Below are 11,875 nucleotides of genomic sequence, written 5' to 3'. Positions count from 1 at the left end.
GCTCTCTTGAGTGCACCATTTGTCCAGGGGGCCATGATTGGGAATGTATTTCACCCCACAGCCATCTGGAATGAGCTGCTTTTCAGCCACCATGTCCTCAGTTCATTTGTATTAAACTTATTAAAGCCCCACTTCTTGGAAATGTGGCTCTCCTGGTGGTCAGGGACTTGAACTTGGCCCTGAATAGGGCCTTAATCACATGCTCCTTGTTCTGCACCTCGGTACTGATGGATATGGTGACTTGGCCAATATAGACCCTGGTCACTGTGCCCTGGGACTTTCCAAAGGCACTCTGAATACCTGTCTAGAGCCTAGATTGAGGATAGTACCATCAAAATTGAATGTCCATTGGAAAGGGCTGTCTCCAGGGTCCCTTAGGGCAACCGCTACAAACAACGGGCTGCATACACTACTGTTTGCAACCAATGCACACCAGGCCCCCAGGGAAGAGCATAGTCAGCTTAACTGGCTGCAGATTATAGTTTTTTTTTCTTTTTACAAACTGCCCATTCACATCCATCACCTACTTTTCTGTTGGATTGTCTCCTTTCCTTTTGACCCACAGAGTTCCTGTGGTATCTCTTCATTTATTATTTGGGGAGGTTGGGCAAGTTAGAGAGTGTGAAATACACTTATATAACCATTCATGCATCAAAAGTCATTGAAGGAGGCGCCTGGGTGGCTCAGTCGTTAAGCATCTGCCTTCGGCTCAGGTCATGATCCCGGGGTCTTGGGATCGAGCTCCGCATCGGGCTCCCTGCTCAGTGGGGAGGCCTGCTTCTCCCTCTCCCACTCCCTGTGCTTGTGTTCCTTCTCTGTCAAATAAATAAAAAATAAAATCTTTAAAAAAAAAAAAAGTCATTGAAGGCCTCCTGTGGTCATACTGGTGGGGGAATTCCTGTGGAACAAGCCTAAACATCGTCCCTGCCTTCAGGGGCTTACAGTGGTTAAGAGTACTGGTTGTGAAGTGAGACAGATCTACTAAGAATATGCCCATCTTTATCAGGTAGCTTTGTTGCATAACAAACACCTCAAAACTTACTGCCTTAAAATGACAATTTGTTTACCTCTTGATTCTGTGGGTAGCAATTTGAGCTTGACTCAACTGAATGGCTCCTCTAATCTTGGCTGGGCTCATTCATGTGTCTTGGCTGGAGTCATTCATGTTTCTCTGGTTCAACTGTCCATCACCTAAGGGCTCTGCTTCTGGAAGTTGGCTGACTGTTGGCTGGGTCAAGACAGGTGACTGATCCACATCTCTCATCATCCAGCAGGCTACTCTGGGCTTGTTCATGTGGAAATTGAAAAGGATTCCACCTGAGAGCAGGAGGAAATGGACAAGGTGTTTTGAGAGGTCTTATAAACTTCTTCCTCCTTCTTTGGTCAAAGCAAATCATAAGATTTGTCCAGATTCAAGGGATAGGGAAATAGATTCTATCTCTTGTTTAGGCAAGTGATAAGATTTGCCCAGATTCAAGGGATAGGGAAATAGATTCTATCTCTTGTTTAGGGGACCTGCAAGTGACATTACAAAAAGTGTGAATACAAGAAGTGGTGGAGAATTAGGGCAATAATCTACACACAGCCCTCATAATTCGGATGTGAGATGCAATAAAATAATCCAGGGAAACTTAACATGGTGCCTAGTCATCATTCTTTACCAAAAGACTATTTGCAGAGGATTTAAACTGAGAAGACATGACTTCCTTTTTTAGTTATATAACATTAGCTAAATCATTTCACCTCTTTTAGTGTCTGTATCCTCATTTTTAAAACAAAAAGTTTGTTCAAGAATGCTTGTAAAGTCTCCCTCTGACAGTAATGCTAGTTTCCTTTAATTATAGAATCAGAGATGACCCAACTCTCGGGCCTATTAAAATAATAATGAGGGATTTCAGTTTAAAGCAATAAACTTTGGTTTTTCTTTTGTGTGTGTACACAGTATATCTTAATGTACTTTTATGTGTTAATAGGTAACTATTTAGGTAACATTAAGGAAGAAGTTAGGAAACAGAACCATCCCCAAAGGCAAAGAAAATAATAGTTTTGACTTGCGTCAACTTAAAAAACTTAGGGAACAGAAGGGATTCTGCTGGAAGGAAAATTCCAAAATAGAACCCACGAGTCTGATCATTTCGTTTGTGCCCTCTGGAATTACAGGACTCATTGCGTTCCATTTGACAAGTCAGGGATGCTGAAGTGATATATTTTGCATTAAGAAAAAAAGTAGCTGACATGCTGTGGTATTTGTCTTCACAGGCAGCTCTTCTGAGTCTGGATTCCAAAGGGACTGTTGAAATATTAAGCCCATGATTTATTGCCCTATTTTAGTAACAAAGCACAGGATAAATCACATATCTCTCAATCAGATCTCCTTTGCTAATTATTTGAAAACCTCCAGTTTGAATATTATTGCTACTTTCCCACATCTGAGTGGTAACCAATATTTATTTATTTTATTTATTCTGAATTAAATGGTCTTGACATATTTTAAAATTACGAAGCCTTACCTTAAAATTGTAGTGGTTTGGTGGTTGTTTTTTTAATTGATTTAATCAGATATGATAATATCAATTAACTTGATGAAATGCAAACATTTTCTCATTGGCAAAACCCAAGCATCATTAGCATGCCTTAAGTAGAGCTCCCTTTATCAAATTTCTTGATTTTTTAAAAGTTTGAAAGTATTTCCAGTTGATAGCCTCATGAAAGAATACCAGAAATATCATTCAAGGGAGTATGCTACATTGATCTATTTATGTTTCCCAGAAAGCTCAAAAGCTGACATTTACCTCGGCATAACTTAAAAGTGAAAAATAACTTTAAATGTTACAGCTTTAATGGGCCAGCTTATTGACATTGACCAGGAATCTTGGTCATATTTTCATTTTCATTTATTTTTTTTGCCCAGCAAGGAAAAAAATTCCAAGGATCCTTTAACATTTAGATTCAAATAAGCTGCTATAAATTCTATGTAGCTATGCAAATTTAAAAAATAATTTCATAAGAATGAAAGAATATCTCAGACAATGATGGTTGCCCTTTGAGTCCAACATTTTGTCCTCCTGAAAAGAAAAGAGAGCTAGTGAGACTATCAGCCCCACGTGGACTGAGCCTGTCTGTCAGCTCACAGTTGGACCATCAATATTAGCACAGTATCCAGCACACCACAGGTGCTCAGTTAATATTGGTTGTCTGGCTGAATGAATATTACTCAATTCGAATGGCCAGGATACACCTTGCATTTAAATCGTCAGTAATGTGTTTAGTCCATAGATCATTACTTAGTTTAGAAGCATAATAAATTAATTCTTTGTAGAAGAAAAAAAAACAAAAAACAAATTAGAGTGAAAATTCAGAGTGGATGCTTTGATTAGCAGAAAAAAATGTGGTATCTTCTCTAGATATTACTGGAAGGGGGAAGGAGGATGCGTTGTGCCTGAAGTGTGAACGTATTATACTTGACTTTTGCCCATTTTCCAAAATTGCCCTTCTTAAGAAGAGACTAAACAGGCCAACTTCTGTCCACATGTTTTTGTTGTTGTTGTTGTTGGGGTTTTTTGTTTTGTTTTGTTTTTTATCCCTTTTGAGTTAGAGTCAAGGAATTATTCTCTTCCATGGAAACCATTCTCTCACCCTCAAACGACTAACCCAAGTGAATTTCAGCACGGAGTTGAAAACAAGCATGAAATTATATTCCCCCAGGGCTTTTCTTTTTCACTCCTTAAAAGGTTTGGAACATTTAACTAAGAGAGTTGTCAAGAGTGGTAAACAAATAAGCCCAATAACTGAAATGTGTCTATTCCTTTGACCAGAGGAAAGAATTGTACTAAAAGTTAAAATTAAATGTTGTTTACTGCATTTCAGTTTAACTATGTTCTTTCTTGGTATTTTTTTCGCTGGGAATTCCAAACTAATTTTTTCTTCTTTCCTATCCTCGGTGAGTTTTGTGAGTAATGCATGATTGAATAGTTCTTTGAGTAGAGCCTGTCTGCTAATAAATATACCAAAAATGAGTGTATCCTTAAGTTAGTTAAAAAGCACTCCAGTTATTATGTGAAAAATCCCTCTTCTTGATCTCATTTTCACATCTCATGCAATAGAAATCCTGGACCCGATATTCAGAGAGGTTCCTTTTTCTTATTTGGGGTTTTCTATTTCTATTTTTTGTCATGATTCTCTTGGTTGCAAGTGACAGAAATCCATGTTGAACTAATATATATACTAGAAAAATGCACAGGGTAGATCACATAAGGAAAGATTGACCATCCACAGCATGGAAGGGAAGGGATGGAGAAATGGATGCCAGAAATCACTGGCAACCCTTTCTATGTCTGTCTGCCTGTCTGTCTACCTGTATCTCTCCCCTTTTCTCTCTGTTCCTTTCTCTTTCTCTCTCTGTCCTTTTCCCTCCCTCCCTCCTTTCGTTCCCCCGCCCAGTCTCCCTCTCTCTCTCCTGCTTTTCAATGTGTATTAGCACTATTATTTTCCAACAGCATACAGGCTTCCCCCTGTCAGAAAATATAAGCACCAGCCCCATCTAAGTTACATTTCCATCTCCAGTAGCAGGTTGGGAAAATCTGGAAGAAAGCCTTATGAGGGTCATGTGATTGGCCAAACTTGCAACCTTAGGCCAATCACCTGTTGTTCAAGTCAGGTTATGCCTGGTCCAACTTGGATCAGTGTCTCCCCTGGGACCAGTTACCTTGGTCAAGGGATAGGGATAAAGAATACAGTAGCTCCCATGGGAGCCACACTGGGCACAGAGCCAGTTCTCAGAAAGCAGAACTTCTTCCTGGAGAAGTAGTGTTGGGTAGAGAAAACCATAGGTGAGCCCCAACTCTCTTTTTAGTGTAGGAAAGGGATAAATTATTGATGCATATGTATATATAATCCCATTGCCAGTTTTATGGGAGTCTGACAATAGTGGCATATTATTAACAAAGACATAATATTAATCATTCTACCTCCTGGACCTTAAGTTGAGGAAGAGTAAAAGAAAACAGTTAAATATCAAAAAGGCAGAATTACAGTAAGAGTGACAGTCTTTTGGAAATAGCTGGAAAGGGCAGAATGCTAGAGGGAGGGGTTTGTCGTATGGAAGAGTAGGGGAGACCAAGGTTAACTGAGCACGATGGAAAGACAGTCACATATCTGTGACATATTAAACATATTAAACACAGAGATGTTTTCCTTTTTAAAACACATATTCTTTGTGATTCTACAGAAACAGTTTTCATCAGTTGCATGCAAAAACCATGTTTTTAAAAACATACCTGGATTTCACAATAAGGCATTTGTTTCAAAGAAACAAAATTTGGCTTGTTAAGTACCCAAACCATATAGTTTTGAAAGTATTTCCAATAAGACAGCCCATGGCTTGGACATGATGCTTCATTGTTGCCACCAAGGTCAGGATCAGTATAGTTTTAAAACATAAAAGATTCATTCACAACATTTTCTGAGCACCTATTTTGTGTAGAGCCTGGGGTTCCAAAAAAATTATTAAGAAAAGGAGTTTGCAGTAGTGACATTCTTTTAGGGAGCAATAATAAAATAAGAACACACAAAAGTCAGTATCGATAATTGGCATCTTTTACAAAAGCCAGTTAAGGGGCCAAGCCTAGAGTTATCTGGGCAGTCAAAGGGGAGTATCACCAAAGGCTGGTTTAGTTAGAAAAGAAAGGGGCATGGACAAGTGGATCCTTCCACTAGTACCCACTCTCCTAGTTAGAGCAGCCCAGCGTAATGGAACTTTCTGCACTCATGGGAATGTCCTATATTGTGCTGTCTCCCATTCAAATGGAAATATCATCAAGGTGGAAGAATAACATGAGAGAAATTATAGAAGCAGGTGTGTGCCTGGACAGTTCAAAGAGCAAAATACTGCCTAGGTTATTGGGTATGATGAATGCTAGCCAAGAAAGGAAATTTGGAGCCAGAGCATAACATATTTGGGGATAGAGGGCCAGTTAAGGCTTTGGTACATACAAGAAGGAAAAATATTTGGGATGGAGTGGCAGGAGTAAGGAGAGACTGAGGGCAGGAAAGGTAGGAAAGGAATTCTCAGAATCCAGACCAGAGTTCACAAAAATCTGCATCAGAATGCCATTAACACAAAGCCGTGAGATACAGGTAACAGGAGCAGTTCACAAATCTCCGTGACTTGCTAGATGTGGAAAGTACACAAGAAGGAACTCAAACATAATGTCCACTTTTGAACTAAAGGATGATAATTATGGGAAAATACAATGACTTGTCTTCTGTGCGAGACAAATCCTAAACTTGCTTGTAGAAATGTTGAGATGCTGGTGAGCCATCCTCAGGTAGAGTTGGTGAAAGGCAGTAGGTGATGCTGAAATGAACTGAAGCCCCTAACAGTGTTGTAGTGACTGTGGTAATTGCTGGAGATACTATAAATTAAGAAAAGAGACCTTTGTGTGAGAGTGGTTGGCAACAAGAGGATAGGATAAAGTCATGATCCCCAGCTGCATGCCAAAGACACCCTGAAGCACCATGTTGAACTCACAGGGGCATGATGGGATATTTTACATTTTTTTACAGAAACAGCAACATCTGTTGGACACTGTGCAAAGTACTCCTATTAAGTTTGGACCTAACTGTTTCACGAATAAATAGAGCTGTTCTTTTATTTCCTTTAGCCTAAGGGTACCATTAAAAAATTACTGAGATCCCAAGGACACTGTGAACTAAGAAACACTATGAATCTCTGGAATAATATAAGTTAAGTCCTGAGAAATGGCCAATAAGTCTAGTAACAAAAAAGTTTTTGTAATCTTAAAGCAAAATCAGGTGAATTCCAGTGGTTGAAGTGGAAGTGTCATGGTGGAAATGAAGAATATGGGGCTGGGGCATTGAAGCTTTGGAAGCAGCAACTGGTCTTCCATTCTAGGGGTAGAAATGAAAGGAAGGTCCAACGTGGAACAAAAGTTCAGGGTTCTTGAAGGGTAAGGGAAACACGGATGGGTTTTTTTTATGCAAAGGGAATGTGTCCAGGGCAGAAGACATTTTGAGAGGAGAAAATGAAATGGTAGATCAGGTCCTGCCACAGGTTGGAAAAGACAGGATGGAAAACAAGGGTGAGAACCTTTCTCTTGGAAGGAAGGGTAAGGAAACCAAATTAGGGACCTACAAAGTGGTCTAGTAGGACTTGTATGTGTGTTTTTCCTTTCAACTTTCACAACCACCTCAGCAGGGAAACATTATCCTTATGTCAGATGTGAGGGAGCTGAGTTTGAGGTAATGAAGAGAATGTAGATAAAATGCCAAAGATCTTTTGAGACAAAAAAGAGGGAATTTGAGGGAATGTCTTAGTCTCTTACCATAGATTAAGGGGCTTAAACAACAAACACTTGTTTCTCACAGTTCTGAAGCCCAAAGTCCAAGATGAAGTCAACAGCTCGGATGTCTAGTGAAAGCCCAGTTCCTGGTTCATAGATGGCCATTTCCTCATGGTGTCCTCACATGGCTAAAGGGGCAATAGAGCTCTGCAAGATCTCTTTTATAAGGGCACTATTCCTATCATGAGGGCTCAAACTTCATGGCCTAATCACCTCCCAAAGCCCCACCTCTTAATATCATCACATTAGAGGTTAGGATTTCAATATATACATTCGGGGGGGAGGGGGGACACAAACATTCAGTCCATAACAGAGGGCTTCTTCTAGATTGTCTCCATCTTTCTCAATAATCTAGACAGTGCCTCTCAAACTGTAACATGAACACAAATCTCCCGAAAATCCTATTTAAAATCAGATTTGGATTTAGTTGATCTGGGGTAGGGCCTGAGAATTTGCATTTCCCAGGCAATGCCAATGCTGCTGCTGACATGGTTATGCTACACTTTGAGTAACAAGATCTAGAAAGCCAAGTCATTGGCTCGGAGTTTGCAGAACAGTGCCAGGTGTTTAGGGTACTTGAGACATGTTTGTTGGATTGTGGCTAAATTGGGTGGTTTAGGTAAAGGTGTGTGTTCCGGGAGCAAAGGAAGCGGGAACTCTTCCAGAGAAAAGTGAAGCGCAAGTGCAGATGGTCTGAGGGAGGGACAATGAGGAAGGCCAGGGGATGCAGCAGGCAGGGAACCTCTGTGGAACTTTGAGGGAATGTGGTGCTGCCAACTGTACAGGAAGGTGACACCAAATCAAAATAAAAGTCAGAATTGGGTGGGGATAAGGGCTGTGGGAGCTCAAGCTCAAGCGTCTCCATGCCTGGATGGTGAGGTGGCTGAGGATGAGGGCAGGAGGTGGAAGGAAAGCAAGAAATGTGAGTAGATGCCGGCATAACCAATAAGAGAATATTCTGGAGTCAGGTGAATGATACAGATGACAAAGTAGAAACAGAAGTATGAAGGCCATTGAATTCAAAAGCGTTGCTGGGAGATTCAACAATGGTCTGCAGAACGAGGACAGGCCCATGGAGACCTCCAAGATCAGGCAAAATATCCAAATCACCAGAAATTTTGAAAATACTGATTTCCAGGCCCTCCCCCTAGACCTTTGGAGTCCATAGGCCTAGGTGCAGGCCCTGGAATCTGCATTTTTAGGAAGTTACCCAGGAGCGGTTCTGATGTTGCAGCCAAGGTTGGGGATAACCCTGTTAACTCGTCGGAGTGAATGAGAAAGAAGAAAGATCTTGAGGGAAAGGAAAGGCGCTGGGTGCATACCCTCAACTGGAATAGAGATTGCGGGAATCCTCGAGGAAATTTCCAGAGTCTTTGCACACCGACATTTTATGTCTAGACAGCTTGATAAATGGCACTACAAAGCTGTAATATTTCATGATTTCTTTAATTGTGATGGTCATGATCAGGCAGTCTCTTTTGAATGATCAAATAGGTTTGCTGCTGACCCAAGTCCCAGTTCATATTTGCTCAGATTTAATCCACTTCACAGATGAATGCATCAAATTTCACATTAATGTTAAGTTAATGTGCCTTCCTTATTGTAGTTCTCTGAGAGAATTTCTCCCTTAAGTTTTTATTCTCTTACATAAGAAGGGTTTTTTAATTTTTATTATTTTATTTTTAAAGATTTTATTTATTTATTTAACAGAGAGAGACACAGTGAAAGAGGGAACACAAGCAGGCGGAGTGGGGGAGAGAGAAGCAGGCTTCCCGCTGAGCAGGGAGCCCGATGCAGGGTTCGATCCCAGCACCCTGGGATCATGACCTGAGCCGAAGGCAGACGCTTAACAACTGAGCCACCCAGGCGCCCCAAGCAAGGTTTTGGTTTTTTTTTAAATAATTTATAAAATCATAATGAAAAGAGCATGGGGTAGTGGTGAAGGCCACAAGCCACGAAGCCTGATTTGTTGGGTTTGTACCCAGCTCTGCCACTTACCACCTCTGTGGCTAGGAGCCCAGAACTTGAACTACACATGTCAATGTCTTCATATGTAAAACAAAGATAAAAGCACAACCTCACAGTGCAGCTCTTAGAATCGAATAGGAATTGAATACACTTAAAACTCTTCAAACTGTGCTGGCCAAATGTAAATTAGCAATGAAAGTGCTGGGACTCTGATTAGATTGCCTTGTCCCTGTTGCAGCAACCACTTATATTAAACTGGTCAACTTACCCTGCTGTATCTGAGAATCTCCATCACTGGCAAACAGCAGTGGGGGGCTTTCAGAGGAAGCCCACACCGTCTGCCTGGGGCTCTAGTCAGAAGGATGGAGTCCAGTTACCACGGCTGCCTTAGTCATGACAGAAGGTTCTATAGGTTCTTCATGTGGAAAAGAGAAAAAGATGGGGCTGGAGGGCGCCTGGGTGGCTCAGTTGGTTAAGCGACTGCCTTCGGCTCAGGTCATGATCCTGGAGTCCTGGGATCGAGTCCCACATCGGGCTCTCTGCTCAGCAGGGAGTCTGCTTCTCCCCCTGACCCTCCCCACTCTCATGCTCCCTCTATCTCATTCTCTCTCTCAAATAAATAAATAAAATCTTTAAAAAATTAAAAAAAAAAAAAGATGGGGCTGGAGGGCAAAATGACCCTCATGTAACTGATAAGCATTTACTGAGCACCTACTGAACACTAGGAGGTGTGGAGGGCCAAGGATATGCAAATCCAGACACAGTTGCTGCCCTCTGGAAGCTTGGTTTGATAAGAAAATAGATGCAAAACAGTAAAAGAATTGCTTTCATGGCATGTATGAAAATTCAATGGTACCATACCATAGAAGAGAAGTTCTGATGGTCTTTGGAAGTTACCTACACAAGGACGCAAATATCGATTTCTATCTAAGGTGGGCAACTCATGGTCCTCGAAGCAATTAAACATGAATTAGGTGGAAACCAAGAATTCCAATTCACGGTTGATTATAACTTACATTCATACCATCTTCATATGATTTTGAGCTTCAAAATTGTCTATATCTCCAAGAGACAAAGGCATTGATCATCCCATTTATAACCCAGAACTTGTAAGTTCAGAAAATGTAGCACTCTTGACCAAAATCATATTTTTGATGTCCTAGAGTGGGGACTGGAAACTGAGCCTCCATGTTACTTGTCATTGCACCGAGCCAAGCTGCAGAAACCAGCACAATAATCTAAGGAATCCCGTTTAATTTAAAAGGAGAGAAGAAGAAGACTTTCATATTAAAACCTAGATAATGTGATGGTTTTAAATCATGTCTCCCTTGCCTGGTAGATGCCTGGTAATTTTAACTATTGTTAAACATCAGTCGGAACTTTTCTAACTCCAGATACTGCTGTCTGGGGGATCCAGGGGAGAGGGTGCTTTGTTTAAGATCATGTAAAACAGCAAACACATTTTCTTTCCACAGCTTATTCAAAAATTGACGGATGTTGCTGAAGAATGTCAGAACAATCAGCTGAAGAAGCTCAAAGAAATCTGTGAGAAGTAAGCCTGCATTCTCTTTACAATGGGTTTGTGTCTATAAACGTGTTGCACACAAACTGCCGTTTCATTTATCTTTTTTTTCCCCTTTTTCTTACATTTTGACTTCAGAGAGAAGAAGGAATTAAAGAAGAAAATGGACAAAAAAAGGCAGGAGAAGATAACAGAAGCTAAATCCAAAGACAAAAGTCAAATGGAAGAGTAAGGAGAAAGAACCCCTTCTCTCCCACCTGTCACCTGGGGATTATTTTATTCTGTTCAGGATAACAGCTTCTTAACCACCTAAAGACACATCTGTGAAATTTCTCCTCTAATTAACCTTTCAAAAGATCCCTTTAGTAAAGGTTTTAACATGGAAGTCAAAGGGCAGTTCAATAAATGACTAAGGCACACCCAGGGATCTTTCAGATAAAGATGGAGTAACGAGTTGCCCTTAGGAAAAAACCCAGTCCTCAGTTCCCATACTGTCGGGCAACCTTCCCAGCATTTAGCTTGCTTGCCCTTGGGCAGACTGTACCTTTCTTGAAGCAGCAATGAGATTGTGGAAAGTTGTGTGAACTTTCACCTGAAAGTCTGAGATCCACCTACGATGATTTCATATAATAATCTAGTTGCCATTTGCTCTTAGGGAAAAGACAGAGATGATCCGGTCATACATCCAAGAGGTGGTGCAGTACATCAAGAGGGTACGTCCGTTAATCTCTCTCTGTTTTGCAAACCATGTATGAATGTTTGGCAGGCACAGTGTGAGCCTCTGAAGGGAAATGCCGTGCCTGTATCCATTTATCACCAGCACCCAGAAGAGCTGCTTTAGTTCTGTAATCAATGTTTCTGGAAGTTTAATTGCAAACCTATATATAAAAAGGCTCATCTAGGGGCGCCTGGGTGGCTCAGTTGGTTAAGCGACTGCCTTCGGCTCAGGTCATGATCCTGGAGTCCCGGGATCGAGTCCCGCATCGGGCTCCCTGCTCAGCAGGGAGTCTGCTTCTCCCTCTGA

General features: G+C 41.0%; 1 long non-coding RNA gene and 1 pseudogene across 1 annotated transcript; one reads left to right on the top strand and one right to left on the bottom strand.

Annotated features, from left to right (window-relative positions):
* Positions 1-356: 356 nt before the first annotated feature.
* On the bottom strand, positions 357-475 carry LOC115944137 (small nucleolar RNA SNORA70; annotated as a pseudogene).
* Positions 476-10,182: 9,707 nt separating this feature from the next.
* LOC115939281 (uncharacterized) lies at positions 10,183-11,567 on the top strand. Its single transcript, XR_004074134.2, has 3 exons — positions 10,183-10,881; positions 10,990-11,079; positions 11,507-11,567. It is a non-coding gene; the product is annotated as an uncharacterized LOC115939281 (long non-coding RNA).
* Positions 11,568-11,875: the final 308 nt, after the last annotated feature.

This window comes from Leptonychotes weddellii, unplaced genomic scaffold (genome assembly GCF_054177405.1).
Source record: "Leptonychotes weddellii isolate Sample4059 unplaced genomic scaffold, ASM5417740v2 HiC_scaffold_2129, whole genome shotgun sequence".
Lineage (NCBI taxonomy): Eukaryota > Metazoa > Chordata > Mammalia > Carnivora > Phocidae > Leptonychotes > Leptonychotes weddellii.
The sequence above is the reverse complement of the archived record's forward strand: the minus strand, read 5'-3'. Positions and strand labels throughout refer to the sequence as shown.